Consider the following 15,948-nt stretch of genomic DNA (forward strand, 5'->3'; position numbering starts at 1 on the left):
TGACTCAAGGCCATCCAGCTGGCTTCAAGCAGAGGAGTGGAGCATCCAACCCAGTTCTCCAGATTAGAGTCCTGCTGCTCTTAACCACTACACCAAACTGGCTCTCAAACTAGCTCTTCAGAGTGTATAAGGACTGACAAGCAAACCTGGATTGGGTTCTGATCTGAATAACATAGATACACAAGATATTAAAAGTCATCTGATTGCCCAGGCAAACCCAATCTCATCAGATCCCTGAAGCTAAGCAAGGTCGACCTTGGTTAGAGATTGGATGGGAGACCTCCAACAAAGACCAGGGTTGCAGAGGCAGGCAATGGCAAGCCATCTCTGATAGTCTCTTGCCTTGAAAACCCCAGCAGTGGTCACCTCAAGTCAGCTATGACTTAAAGGCAGTCTCCACCACCACCAGTATTTCAATACCAACAGCTCTACTCATGGCAAGTCCAATTTCCCACAGTTCACCCAATCAGTCTACAGGGTTCATCACTGGTGTCACACAGGAATGTGGCTTCCTGGTGAAAAAAATCTAGATCAGTGTTGTCAAAATCTTTTTGCAAAGCTGCTTTGACAGCTCCCCTTCACTTCACCATTGGGAGTCAGGTTTTCCTGTCAAAATTTAGTTCCTCTGCATTGACTGAGCAGCCCCAAGTAGTGTGATACTATTTGAGGTTTTGAAGGTCTATTTGTCCCACCTTGACTGGCAGATATAATGTTGGCTTTTTAGCCCAGTCCAGGAACTTGATGGGGAGAAGCAAGAGCCCTCTTTTTTTCTTGTTGTAAATGGCACTAGGGACTGTATAATATTCAGAAAGAAAACACAGCTTTATTTAACAGGCAGATTGAATAAGTGCAATCAATGAATTGAAGAGCTGAGGTAAAATTTTGTTGGAAATACAGAATACATTTTGGATAACGAGCAAAATACTGTCCTTGAAGCTTAGTTTCTTATAGTCTTGGTTCTTAACAGTGAGAGGTGTTTTATTTAGTACTCCGGTTACAGCAACAGTGTTTCTTCACAAAGTTTCATATGATCGATTAGGTTTCCTAGAATTAGTTTAAAACTGTTCTTACTTCACAACAGACTCAGGGTCCTTGTTAGAGCCAAACCGCCTTTAGAAACTAGTCAGGAATTAATCTTCTTCTCCTCAGAAGATATTACTCTTTCTCTTTTGGGTTGAAAGGGGGTCTCAACCCACTACCCAATCACTCTTGCCAAAACACACTCTCAGTTCTTTCATGTCTATGTAAAACAGGCTTCAGCTGATGCTGAAGCTTAAACTAAAAATTCTTAAATAGAATTCTTCTTCTAGACAGTGATGTTACAGTTAAGGTAAAATATTCCTCTTTCCTCACTCCAAAGGGGAACCTGTCTGAATTTTCTTGTCAGACTCACACACACACTCTCAACAATCCTGTCAGAAACCAACTGACCCCCTTTAATCTGGTTCGAACTGACCAGAGGAGGCAGCAGCCTGCCACTCAAGCTCTACATTCCATGCAATAATTAACTCCTTTGCTCCCAGCTCTCTGATTGTGCTGCATTTAGGAAATCTGCATTTAAAAAGCAGTCTGTCACAGCTGCCACAATTCAAGTCAAAGCAGGAGATGCCATGGTGTGTTAATGAATATGTGCAGCTCCTAGTGACTTTAAACATGTTTTTAGTTTAGTCTGAGCTGGGGTGTGGAAGCAGTCTGCAAGGTTGCAGGCCCAATTCCCGGCTACACCTGCTGCTCACTCCAGAAACACAGTCCACTACTGCCCAAAGCCAGTTTGGTGTAGTGGTCAAGAGCGGCAGGACTCTAATCTGGAAAACTGGGTTTGATTCCACACACAGTGTGTGTGTGTGTGTGTGTGTGGGGGGTTCTCTTTCTGCTGCTACCTCAACATAGAGCCACAGAAATGGAGAAATGTCTCTCCGCTGCACTGGCTTTGCACAGGGGGGCAAAAAAAACTTGGGAGAAAGGCAGGAGCTCTTCCTCCCTCAGTGGCAGCTTTCCAAGTTTATTTGCACTCTCCTTTTTTTATAGCAGCTAATCTCCGATTTGACATGTGTCTATGCAGAGCACAGGCTGGCTCTGTGGAGAACTCGTAAAAGAAATAACGTGTAGTGTGACCCTCATAATCACGTAAGCATATGAAGCTGCCTTTATAATGAGCCAGGCTCTTGCCCTATCAGCACATCAATGCCACTTATACCACCACCATCACTAGTTTTCTCCCTGTCATTCATTCCTGACGGCAGATAAGGAAGCAGTCTCAAAGAGCTGCAAAAGGGATAGGGACTATAGACGTCCATGTGCTGTCTGTTGCTGTAAGTATGATCCTACTGGATAGTTTCTATGTCATTCAGTATGTCTGTCTTAGAATTGCTTATGCCCTGTTTAGTGTTTCTTCAACTCTGTATTAGATCTCTGTTAGTTTTAAAGCTTTGCACTCTATTGTATTGATGTATTGTCAAAGGCTTTCACGGCCGGAGAACACTGGTTGTTGTGGGTTTTCCGGGCTGTATTGCCGTGGTCTTGGCAAGACCACGGCAATACAGCCCGGAAAACCCACAACAACCAACTCTATTGTATTGTTTATTGAAATCTCTTTGAAGTTGACTGTACTTATTCACACTGGGGTAATCTGCCTTAATTCTCACTGAGAAAGGAGAACTATAAATAAGGCAAATTAATATTATAAATAGAAATGCAGTTTTCTGGAAATTCAGGTCCATTATTTAATACAACTGTCCAGCAAGTGGAAAGAAACTGAGTGAGCACCAGAAATGTTGGTGAGCATGCTGGTTAGATCTGAAAATTCCACTTTCTGTCCTGGTTTTTCCATGACTGGGATGGCGTTGTAATCCTCTTTTTTCTCAAGCACAGCAACAAAATTCAACATAAATATTACTGTTAACGTAGAAATCTGCGTGGTTCCCCAATCATCTGCGACGTAAAATTGTGTATAATGTACAAAATGGAGTAAAAAAGACAAAAGATTAGATTCCCAGGACTTAATCCCCTATGAGTGTGATCCTAAACAGAGTGACTCCAGTCTAAGCCCATTGAAATCAATGGGCTTAGACTGGTGTAACACTGTTTAGGATTGCACTGAACGTGTGATGCTTTCCCCTGGCGGCCTGGGGAGCATGCTTGCATGAGAGGAAAGTGCCACTATTAATGGAACAGATCCATGAGATCCAGCTAGGTTGCCAATTGCCTGCTTCTGGAAAGGGGACCACTGAACAATGCCCCATGTACCTCTACCAGTATTGTGGGGTGACAGGGAAAAAATGGGGGGAAATGACATCACGAGATACCATGACATCATTTCTGTGCAAAAGGCAAGAAGTGATGTTAGCACATTACACAATGCTCTAGGAACTCTCAAGATCTCTAGATAAAAATCATAGAGTTTGGGGAAGGGGATTCCTAGAGCATCACATGATATGGTGACATCACTTCTTTTTTTGGTGGGAAATGGAGTTATGTGATGCCATGACCACAAGTTTCCACCTATTATCTTCCTGCTAGTTGCCAGCCTAGATTCAATTCATTAAATAAATTTGGAATAATGGCCATAAAAACTGGTGTAAGAAAAAGGCTCACGGTGATAAAAAATTAAATGAAAAACAACCGGGAACAAAAAAAAGTACATTTAGGCAATCTTACTGAGCAACGACAGTATATTAATTTAATATATTTGTTTAATATTACCAATCTCCTGCCTTTCAAATCCAAAGCTGTCCCAGGCCTCCTCACTAAATCTAAAAATTAAAATTAAAAAATTAAAAATCAATTTGCATCCGCCATAATGGGTCCGCCAGATCTTCCTTTATCCTCAGATCAAGAATTGACAGACGGATGAAGCGAAGTTTAAACAATTAAAAATACAACAGATATTTGCAGGAATCATAGATATCCTTCTTGGAGGGGGCTATCATGTAAAAGAGCGTGAGCGTTAACAAAAATAAGTCAGGAGGAAAAAAAATCTTAAAAAATGCAATGGTTAAAAAATAACTACCAGCTCTGGAGGAGAGAATTTATTGAATGCTCACCTCCGGGGCCTTGGTTTGAATCCTGATCTAACGAGACTGACCAAATGTCACTCTAATTAGATGGCGATAAAAGATCCAGCACGAAATGAATTCCGTGGTCTGAACTCAGCTCCAAGTGGACATTTGTCTTCATTACGACCTCGGCATACACTTGGCACAGCCTGGACTTCTGTCTTTAAAGAGGCTCATAAGTTAATGAGGAGGAAGGCTGAAACATTTTGCCTGGGTCCCTGGACCTCGGGCCTCGGAAACAGTATGTGTGTGAGAGAGAACGAGAAAGATCTCATTCCGCACGCTCATTTTTTTCCCCCTGCTACCTCTCCAGATGGGCTTCCTGCGGTAGTTACTTTTTTCATTTTAAATTGCTTGACAAATTGAATGGTTTGTCGAGGCAATGGACAGCCCTATTCACAGCCCTGGCTCTGCTGGGATAAGAAATAATTGTTGATGCACCTTCTCTTATGCTCTGACATGGCACCAAAAGAATTGCGGGTCTACAGAAGAGGAGAGAGTTATACAAGAACTCCGCTTGCTAAAAGAGTGTGAGTTTGTGTATTTTAGCTGTGCAAGGAACTATTGTGGCCAGTGTCAGATGCTTTTGCTGCCAAATGTTTTTCGGGTTTGTTTGTTTCAGTGATTTCAGGCGAACACTCTCCCAATGGGGGGGGGGCAATGTCAATCAATATTTTTTCATGGGTAGTCACAACTGAAACCCCCTTTTCCTCTTCTGCATCAGTAGCTATTGTTGCTATCTCTTTCCTCCTGAAGTGATTCCAGCCAATCAGAAAGAGATGGGATAAGAACACATGGCTACGTAGCACATCAGAGCCAGATATGTGCTGATAATGCTTCTAAAGGCATTGTATGACCATTTGACCCTCCCAGCCAGCATTGTAGCTGCTTTGGGCTGGGGGTTGCTTTTTGCACCCCCCCAGCAGAGGAAGAAATGCGGCATACTCTTCCTGACATCCAGGGATCTGGGGAGGGGGCAGAACCAAGCTCTTGAGAGGCAGCTCTGCCCAAGCCCTCCTCAGCAGTTTGCCTCATGCTCGGCCTGAGCAGAGCATACCTCAAGCTGTCTCACCTGAGCTCCTCCAAGGCTGGTTTCACTGAAGGCCCTCAGAGCTAGGTGGCAGCAGCTGCTTTGGAGAAACTGTGCTATTCCTGTGCTTCCGATCTTCAAACTCCAGGATGAGAGTCAGGGCCCAGTGCCAGGCTCAGTGGTTTGACAGAAACTTTTTTTTCCTTATGTACATTTGAGGCCTGTTGTCTATCAGTCAGAAGGGCTAAAGCAGGGTTAGATGGAGCCCCTGCAGGCCTCTGGCCTACCTAGGCTTCCCCCCCCTCCACTGTTTTCACTTTGTTGGGAGGGTGTATTTCCAGCATCAGCAGCAAAGGTTTTCCTGTAGGGCACAGGGGTGAACTGCAGCCATCTGAGGGGGGAATTGCTTCACATATTATTGCTACTGGCCTAGCAGGAGTCTACATTCCCAGGGTGGATGCTAGTAGGCCCCTCTCCTTGTTTGGGTTCTTCCCTCCCTGCCATTTACACTTAATTGGGAGGGAGCATTTCCAGAAGTAATAGCAAAGGCTTGCCAGAGGCCACAGGGATGCCTTGCAGACATCCCCTGTTTGGCCTAATGCCTTCAGGCAGCTGGGGCCATTTTGCAGGAGAGCTGGTAGTTTATTCAGTTGGGTGTGGCCATTTTGAGAGCAGCACCTGGTGGCCTGCTCAGCCCACCATCAGTGGTGGCCATGTTATGAAGGCATCTACAATAAGCACAGCTCTAGGGCGGCCGTTTTGAGTGTGGCATTTTGTGGGACCTGATTTGCCTCCCACTTACTGGCTTGGCCCTGGTGGTGGCAGGATAGGGTTTGGGAGAAACGAGTGGGCCAGTGAGCACCCTTGGCACATCCCCATTTGAGAGGGAATTAGGGTCTGTCAGGATCGCTGGTATTGTTTGACGGCTGCCAGCTGAGAGGGCAAACTGCTGCGTGGGACCTCCTGTACAAGTACGGCCTCTCATGTTTGATGACAGGGGGGTTATTAGGCTTTGTGGAGAAACACCATTCTGTTTGTGGAGTTAACTTTCTATGGGCTGCAGAGGGGTGGGGCCAGTTCTGGAGTAGAATGTGATTGGATGGAGAGCGAGTCAGTCGGTGGAGGGGAGTTGGAAGTTGACAGTCAGTGATGGAGTTGAGGGAGAGATGGCTCTGAGGGGAGATGGAGACCTAACGTAGCCCCAGGATTGTAGTCAAAGGATTGGGCCTGCCCTACACAACATTGAATTAGGGCATGAGGGAGATAGAGTAGGGGTTTCTGTTTCTGTTGTATTATTCCTTCTGTTCACGGTATATTTGCCTGTGTATAGTTAGAAGTTAAATAAATGAGTTTTGGAATTTATGAAGGAAGAAAGCTCTTCTGTTCCACATAGTCCCCCAACTGCTTGGGCCCACTAGCAGAGGAGTGAGGTTAGGAGGCTGTCCTGCTTAACCAGGACCCCATACAATGACAGTGGTGGCAGCAACTACCCGGAGACAGGAAAAGGAGACGGCTCCTCAAGGTGCTAGGTTATGCAAGGGAGGGGTAGGCAGAGCGGGGTCTACCAGTGGGAGGAAAGGCCCCATTTTGCCACAGGCTTCATGGATAGCTTGCACTCAAGGCAGAAGGGCTCACCCAGACAGGTCATGGCAGTGGTCCATTAGTGACCCCAGGGCCTGGCCTGTACTACTAGTTAGGCCCTTGCCGTATTATGTTTAATGTTATGTTGTTGCCAAAATAAAATGGTCCATTAGTTCCCAACACTTGTGTCTGTCTCTTCATTCCATCCAGGTGGGCAAAACTTCCCGGGCAGGTCACATACATCACCTTAGTGGATCCCGGACCGCTGTAAGAATTCGATGGTTCTTCAGTCGGTTGTCAAGACCTTTCCCCAAAAAATTGTCAAGGAGGGGTTCTTTCAAAACTGATTAAGCTTTTCTTGAAACATTGAATGAAGCAAGACATCAGTCTGTCACAAAAAGTACTAGAGTGCAAAATAATAATAATAATCTATTGACCTGAAACAAACCAACAAAAGAAAACTCACCACAACCCAAGGATGCTTAATGGTGGAAGGTACGTTGTGGAGATGTGAAAAGTTGGTTTTATCCCACAGGGATTTGAGGCAGGTCTGTCTCCAGATGGTGTTGTTTTCATGTACCTACACTAACTTTAGAAAGTGATTCTAGTCCCCAGATGCTGAAATCCAACTAGATCCAGCTCTCTCTCCCCATTCCATCCCCTCTCCTCCCCTCTCTTGCTTTCTCTTTCTTAAAGAGGAGAACTGGGAAACTGAAATTATTCTGGAAATAATTTCCAGGATACCTGCTCCTAAAAGATCTAGTCAGTTTTGTATCTTTTGATCTAGTACCTTCAAAACAACCAGGAGAATGGGTTGGGCTACTCTGGAAATAATTTCCAGAATGGCCCAATCCATTCTCCTGATCAGTTTGAAGACACTAGATCAAAAGGTACAAAACTGACTAGACCTTTTGTGAGCAGGTATCCTTAGAAGCAAGCCCCATTGAATAAAATGAGGCTTACCCCTAGTTTTTTGTTTCCTAAGCATATGAGCTTTTAAAAAATTTAACACAGAATATTAAATATCATAGCTCCATATTGTGCATTTTGATCGGGATTAATTTACAACTGCTTTTCTTCCTTACTAACTATCATTTTTTCCATGTATGTAACAATATCTGCAGACTGATAATTCACTCATGCATCTGATGAAACAGATTATAGCCAAGAAATCTAGAACTACAATATATCTGTTATTATGTTCATGTTTATTATTAGACTTATATCCTGCCCTCCCTGCATGCAGGCTCTGGGCGGCTCACAACAAACAGTTAAATACAAAGTTTAAATACACATTAAAACAATTAAAACCAATCCATAATTAGATAAATAAGGCATCAATGATCATATCATATTTTTATGGTTTTGCCATAAGAACCAGTCTAGAATACGGCCATTTCCACAAGTCTTACCTGCTGCCAGAACATCACGCAAAACTCCCGGATGACAGCGTCTTCCTGGTGTGATTTTGCGCAAGAAGATGCCATCTTCTGGGTGTTTTGTGCAATGTTCCAGTGGCAGGTAAGACGAGTGGAAACGGCCTGTGTCTTTTCCAATTGCTCAGTTTGTGCCAAGATCTTACTAGATCTTAGCCTAAGAGTTTGCTTTCAGCACAGGCTGAGTTTTAGAAATAAAAATGCCTCTGAGCATGCATGGAATGCCTTTCTCTCATCATTAAAAAAATGCTGTCTCCTTTCCTCCCCCATTAGTAATTCAGCCGTGTTGTAGGGATAATAATGGCATACTTTGTAAACTGCTCTGAGTGGGCATTAAGTTGTCCTGAAGGGCGGTATATAAATCTAATGTTGTTGTTGTTGCTGCTGTTGTTATTAAAGATGCAAAAGAAGCAGTGGGCACACTTAATAGTAATTTTTAACCCCTTTCTGAAAATGAGGATAACTACATGCCCTGTACCTTTCATAAAACCAGTGCTTTTTTTTCTGGGGGGATGCAGGGGGATGCGTACCCCTAAACATTTTGTGAATCTAATGGGAGAAAGTAAAAATTTTAAAATGTTGGAATTCCCGCTAAAACAACTCCAAACGTATTATTATGGATATTTATGTGATTTGTTAAGTTTTATGTAGCGTATGTTGGCAACAAAGATGTTTAGTTATATTTAAACTCACTAGCAGCGCTGCTCATCTTACAAAAAATGGAATGTCTTTGAGCATCGAACATGTGACCGAGATCGCTGGCATAATCGGTGATCGTTAGGGTGCAGACAAATACAAACAAGTCTTCTCTAAGCCACTTGGAGCTCTGATAGTTGGAATATAGCATGGTGATTGGTCAGTCTTGTTGCTACCCCCCCGATGGCAGTGACCAATTTGTGTATTTGTGTACGTTTTGCGCAAAGAGTGCAAAGAGTTTGTCTATAGCGAAACTCTTTGGTTGTGCACACACACGTGTCACTATAGAGGGGCTTGGTTGGCAATACCCATAATTCTCATCACCGACAGTCTTCTGACGCCATTTCCTTTCATGGTGAACACAACCTCACGCCAATCTCGAAGTTATTGTGAGCTGTGTAATATGAGGTAATGCATGTTCTTGGCAATTTTGTCCATTGACTGCATTCATTTTTTCCGATTTGAACTATAAAATGGTGATTTTCTTGAGTCAAACTGAGAGTACCCCTAAACATTTTTTTTAGAAAAAAAGCACTGCATAAGACTAAAGTAAGAATTGTGTTAGATCACACCAGATCAAACCGTACATAAGACAATTTAATTTAACCGTAGGACTATCATAAAGTAGGTAAAAACCAATGATGTGGCTGATCCAGACACACAGCTTTGCAAACACATTTTGTAGGAATGACCTTTGAGGCAATGTTGCTTGCATTTGCTCTGAGAAGTGGTCTTCAGCCCATAGATGGATCACGAAGTCCAGCCCCTCGGCAGTCATGATTTTTCCTGATTCTTGGAAGGATCAGCTTCTAGCATGCATACATAAAGAGTTGGGATGAGATTCCTCCTGTCTCTTTTTCTGGGAAGGGGCAGAATTGTGAGACATGATTAAGATGGTTCCTTATTACATAGGGAAGAAAATGGATTCATGGGAAATGTGATGCTGGAGGAGAGTTTTGCGGATACCACGGATAGCCAAAAAGACAAATAAACGGGTACTTGTTCCAATCAAGCTTGAATTCTCCCTAGAAGCTAAAATGACAAAACTCAGGCTATCACACTCGCATTCTTGTTCTGACCACAGACACGAAATTGGCACAAGGCCAGACAGCCCTCAGGTACCTCAAAATGTCTAAAATCAATCCGTTCAGCTATTTCTACCTTTCCTTCTGTTAAATAGTGGGTTCAGACATCACGTAGTTCAACAGCTCTTTATTTAGCAGGAACACAGACAGACTTTTAGGTGGCAACACACCCATATATATCCACAACTTCAATCTCAAACCACTCCCCAATAACTCAACACCCAATAGAAACGCACAGAACAGGAACCCTTCATTTGCACCAACTATGTACATTATAACTTATTTACAGCTCAGTGATTGGTCTTTATCTTGCCATCCTGATTGGCTGCTATCCGCTATTAGCAGCCAATGATAGTGTAGGCCTCAGTTCCCTTGCTTAAGCTAGAGTTCGACCAATACATTACACCTTCAGTGGTTGTTTCTCAAATCCACACACACACACACCACATACACCACTACCGCCACACACACACACAATTGCTTTAAACCTCATTAGGCCCTTAGTTCATCTGGCTTACTCGTCTTCCTTACAGCACCACAGGCAGATGTCAGGGATCCTTAAAAGATAAGGTGCCCTGTGTGAGCTGATGGAGATTCTCTTTGGTTTGGCATTGGACCCCTGTCCTTACACTATTAACTTGTTTAATTAATTTAAAACATTAGTAGGCCACTTTTATGCCCACACAGCTGCAAGACAATAGGCAGGACGGCTGGCCATTCCCAGTGGTACTGCACAGGAGGCCGGGCGCCTGGGCTGGTTGGCTGCTCCTGGGTGGAGCCGTGCAGCTGTAGGAGGCTGGACATGTGGATGGGCTGACCAGGTGTCCGGTGTTTAAAGAATGTTTCCTGAGACAGTGGTCCAAAATACTATACTGTCAAGGAAAATACTAGACACCTGGCAACCCTAGGTAAGAGAGATAACCTGTGCTATGGTCAGAAAATGGTTCGGTGAAGACTCAGATGGGTGAGGTTCCTCCTCCCTCCAGGGGTGACAGACTGGTTTAAATAATTTCCTTGTGGAGGTTGAAGGAATTGGTGGGATATTAGGAAAAAGTTTTTCATGGTCAGAGTAGTTCAAAAGTGGAATCAGCTGCCTAGGGAGGTGGTGAGCTCCCCTTCACTGGCAGTTTTCAAGAAGAGGCTGGATGAATACTTGTCAGAGATGCTTTAGGCTGATCCTGCACTGGGCAGGGGGTTGGACTAGATGGTCTGTATGCCCCATTCCAATTCTATGATTCCAAACCTAAACACCTTGGTAACATTTGATTTATTCGACTTATTCAACAAAGCTTAATGTGCCAGGTGCTTTGGCAGGCAACCACCTGCCCTGGACTCCAGGGTCCCTCTCTACTCGATGAAGCAGTGGGAACAAGCTAAGGAGGGAATCAGCATTGCACAACCCTGCAACATCACTTCCAATTTTGTATCCAGAAGTGACATCACAGTGTCACCAGATGCTCAAGGAATTTCCCAACTCTCTAAGCGCTGTGTAATGCCATGATGTCACTTTCAGGTATGAAATGTCCTGGCAATGCCAATCTCCATTGTTCCCACCCTCAAATCCTATTGGAGATTGCCTGCAAACCCTAATTGAAGCCTTTTTGCCTTCTCTCCCCTATTTTTTCACTCACCATCCCCTTGTCTGTCCTTTGGGTTTGCAAGGCCTCTCATTTTCTTCCACCTACAAGGGAAGATATCAATTCAGAACTTTATATTGATATGTTCCATTATTTGCATGGTAAAAAAACTGCTCTTGCTCGAATGGGAGAGGAGACGAGAACAGAGAACTTTGTCCCTTTCTTTTGTAATTTGTAACATTTTTCACTTATTTATCCCTTTATGACGGGAATGAGAATTTGTACCCTGCCATCTTTTTTTCTGCCCAACATTTCTGGTTGCTAAGCAAGTCCCTTGGTTGCTAAGTAGAGTAGGAGCACTTAATTTGCTACATTCTTTTCCCCCCTCTCCTCACACCAGATTTTTAGAAATTGCAGATCTTGTTTAATCAATGTGTAAATTCATGCTTTTGATGTATTTTTCCTAAGAGCAATATTTTGATCATTCTTAATGATACTTAATGAAGTCACCGCATGATTTCTGATTGTACCTAATTAAAGCTTGTGACTTGCATTTCAATGCTATCATCATATGGTTTGAGGTCTATCTGATGAAAAACTTTAAAAGGGCCCAATGAAATTAGGAAGTGTATAAAAGGAATGAGTTCCTTGCCACATCAGCTGGAAATACATATTTTAAATTAAATTCAGGTCAAGAGGTGAGTCTGGAACTGGAAAAAAATGAAGCTGAAATTGGATGCTTTGGAAGTTTTCCTTGGAAAGAAAACTACAGAGAAGATCCAGAGAAAGTGAAAAACAATGACAAGTGAATTCCATTCAAGGAGGAATTGAGACTCAGTGTTGGAGTTCTGCTTGGGTAAAGCCTGTTGTGAAATTGCCACTTGAACTAACTTGACAAACTTGCAGACTCCACCTGGTTTTAGAGTGTCACCAAGGTTCTCAGAATGTTTGCAAGATCCTTGTTCAAGTTTTTAGCAACATCCATCATTGTGTTTAAACCTCTCCTGAGGTTTAGACTTCTGCAAGCCAAATCTGTCACTCTTAGGCTACTCCAAAGAGTGAAACCTTTACCTTCATTATCATGGGATTTTCTGGTTTTCCAGATCATGGAGAGACTTGAATGTCCTTGGGTTTATGAACCACCGCTCCAAATCAGATACATATTGGAATGCTCACTGAAACGCTCGTCCAAAGTTTGATGCCAACTAACCATAGTGTTATCTTCAATGGAATGGGCATTTGGATGCACATCTCAATGCACGTTCCGTAACAGATCTTCATCCCTCAACCAGTTTTGCAAGAGTGTATGCATTTAGCCACAATTTCCCCCTTCTGACAAGCTTGTGTAAGCAGATGGGCAAAGTTCGTGCTTGTGTGTGGGTGTGAGGAAACAGCGTTTCAGACGGACAACAGAGAGTCACATAGGAAGTACCACACCAGTTTCAAAGTTTCAGACAAGCAAGGTCTGATGGATCTTCCAAGAGAATTCCACCCATCTCACTTGGCTTCTATATTAGTTTCTGGAGCTGCAATGATTGAGCCATAGGGGTCATGCCAACGCCTATACCATAAGAACTGTCCTTTTCTTGGATGAGTATATAAACACCCCGAGATTTAGCACTGACTGTAGATTTCCAAACTTTCTGATATTTCTAGTGGCTTTGACATAACTGTCAAACCCATCCTCCCCACTCCACCCCCCTCCTCCTAAGCTCTCTAGAGCAAAGCCACGGCAACTAATGGCAATCATCGTAGCAGGCAGAGGACACAGCAGGAGCCCGCAAAAATAAATCTATTACTCTCGACAAAAAAATAAGCCACACAGCTAAGCTGTCGGACTCGTTAATGTCTCAATCGGCTGTATCCCCTACAGAATTCTGAATTTCAATTAGGAAAACAAAAGACAGCAAGAAGGGAAAGAGAAGACTAGATGGTGTCAAGAAAGATTTTGAACAGCGGCGGACTATTCTCTCCTAAAGCTTGAGGCCTCCATTTTGATTGGCGCAGACGGGTAACTCCAGGCCAGCACAGCAGCGGCAGGAAATTATTTACTCTTTTGTAATGGGCTCAGAGAGTGGCAGGAAGGGTGCTAACTATGGTTCGGACTTGTAGCGAACTGCTCCAATTTTAGAGACATAATGGCTTGTATCCTGTCACTTGTTTCTGTGGCAGAAAGGTATTTGCGTCATCAGACGGGGAGAAGATCTCTGTCGATTCCCTCTCCCACTGTGCACCACACTTCGTTGCCCCCTGTGTTTTTATGGGGGTTTACTCACCCCAGGAACAAAATTCTATGGAGGGGACTGAGTTGTCAGCAAGAAGAGCAAGTGTCCGACTCAGCTAGGATCTGGTTGAATACAAGTTATTCCCTCATTTTTCTCAGCTTTCCATAGTGGATTCCAGAATACTCAACTAGTACATGAAGAAAGTAACTGGATAGCCCAGATGAGCCTGATCTCATCAGATCTCAGAAGCTAAGCAGGGTTGACCTTGGTTAGTGATTGGATGGGAGACCTCCTACAAAGACCAGCATTGCAGAGGCAGGCAATGGCAAACTACCTGTTCGTCTCTTGCCATGAAAACCTCAACAGGGGTCGCCATAAGTCAGCTATGACTTGACAGCACTCTCCACCACCACATGAAAAAAGGTTGAATTCAGGCTGTGGTTCTACCTTATTGACTGCCACCAATTGCATTGTTTGTAACCCTCTACCTGCACACAGCCACACATACACTAGCCAACCAAACATCATCTTCATAGCAATACCCTGTAGGTGGTGGTAGAGATCCGTTTGGCTCTGCCAAGCTGCCTGTGGCATCTGTGAATGTTCTCTCATTCTGGTCCTAACCAGCAGAACTTCATTTGAATTGGCTTGGTCTGGCGGCTGGGAAGAGATCAGCTTGGCTTTTTTCTACTCGAGGTTTCGACAACTGCCTTTACTAGCCATCCGAATGCCCCGTGGAGTCTTGCCTCCAGGCATGGCCATTTGGGAAGCGTTTGGGGACAGGATGTAATTCGCCCATCTGCTGCAATTGTCCTGGAGCATTGAGGAATGGTGATGGATTTGCTCCCGATTCCTGATAAACCCAGAGAGGTCCAGATGAAATTGGCAAGCCTAGGATCAATGCTCTAACAAAAGCAAATGAAGCTGGTGGCAGATTCATGAAAGAAGATACGTTTTGAGGGCATAAATAGAACACTGGCAGACACACGCAAGAAATCCAACCATTCACGCTGCATTACTTATCTTCAGATGCATTGAATCTCTGTGAGAAAAGCAGGCTAAAATGCCCTTGGTCAGTTGCAGCTCAATGGTTACCAAAGGCCATGATCTGGCTCCTAATTCCTGTCAGCTCTTACAAGTATCATTCAAGGTGTGGTGAGTTTGCCCACATGATCACTTGTAAAGAAAAGTGGAAAAAATATACTGAGGGTGAGGAGATCTTTCTTTCATTCGTTCTTTCATTCTTTCATTCTTTCATTCATTCTTTCGTTCTGTCGTTTGTTCTTTCGTGCTTTCATTCTTTTGTGCTTTCATTCGTTCGTGCTTTCATTCGTTCGTGCTTTCATTCATTCGTTCGTTCATTCGTTCATTCGTTCATTCATTCATTCTATTGTTCTTTCATTTTTTGTTCTTCCTTCCTTCCTTCCTTCCTTCCTTTCCCCACTATTCTCCCAGGGACCAAGGGCAGAATGCCAGGGAATTTTACTTACAGTTGCTATGAACATTGCAAGCAACTTTGCAGCTAGGACTGAGTCCACATCCTCTACACCTGGGAAGCCTTTTTCGCAAGCTATGCTTGTTGTTCCTACAACACTGTCAGAAGAAGTGAGTGACCCGAGAATCCTAAATTCACTGGTACTCTCTGGTCTAAGTAAATAACACCTGCTAGCAATGTACTCTTATGGCATAAGATGGCCAATGAAGAATGCTATGGTGCAGAATTAAAAGAAAATGTGAACAACAAACTGCCAAAGGCAAAGTATACAATAAATAGAGTAGTAAGTGGAATTACAAAGGTGGAAGGCAATGCAATAAAAAGCAGGATACTAACTAGAATAATCAATGCAATAAACTAAGGTGCCCTTCTGGTCTACTCCGTTCTTCTCCAGTTCTAATCCCTTTATAATAATGCTCTCCTGAAATAAAGTAAATAATTTTTGATACATACATATAAATAAACAATAATTCATTTTTTCAATGGTTGTTTGCACCACGTCGTAACAAATGCAGCAGCACCAGAGAATCTGTGCGTGTGTGGGGGGGGGGATGAAAGAAGAACTATGCATGCTGATCTAACCTCCTTGGAGGAGCAATGAGAAAAAATGTACTCTATAGACGGTCTAAAGATGCCCAAATGCAAAATGGAATGTCCATACAAAGTCTCTCTACATGAGGATGTCCAAATGTTACACACACAATGTTAGCCGGGAAGCATAATTTTAAAAGACAGAGCCAAAGGCTTTGTCAATTTCACCTCTCTTCA

Source organism: Eublepharis macularius, chromosome 8 (genome assembly GCF_028583425.1).
Source record: "Eublepharis macularius isolate TG4126 chromosome 8, MPM_Emac_v1.0, whole genome shotgun sequence".
Lineage (NCBI taxonomy): Eukaryota > Metazoa > Chordata > Lepidosauria > Squamata > Eublepharidae > Eublepharis > Eublepharis macularius.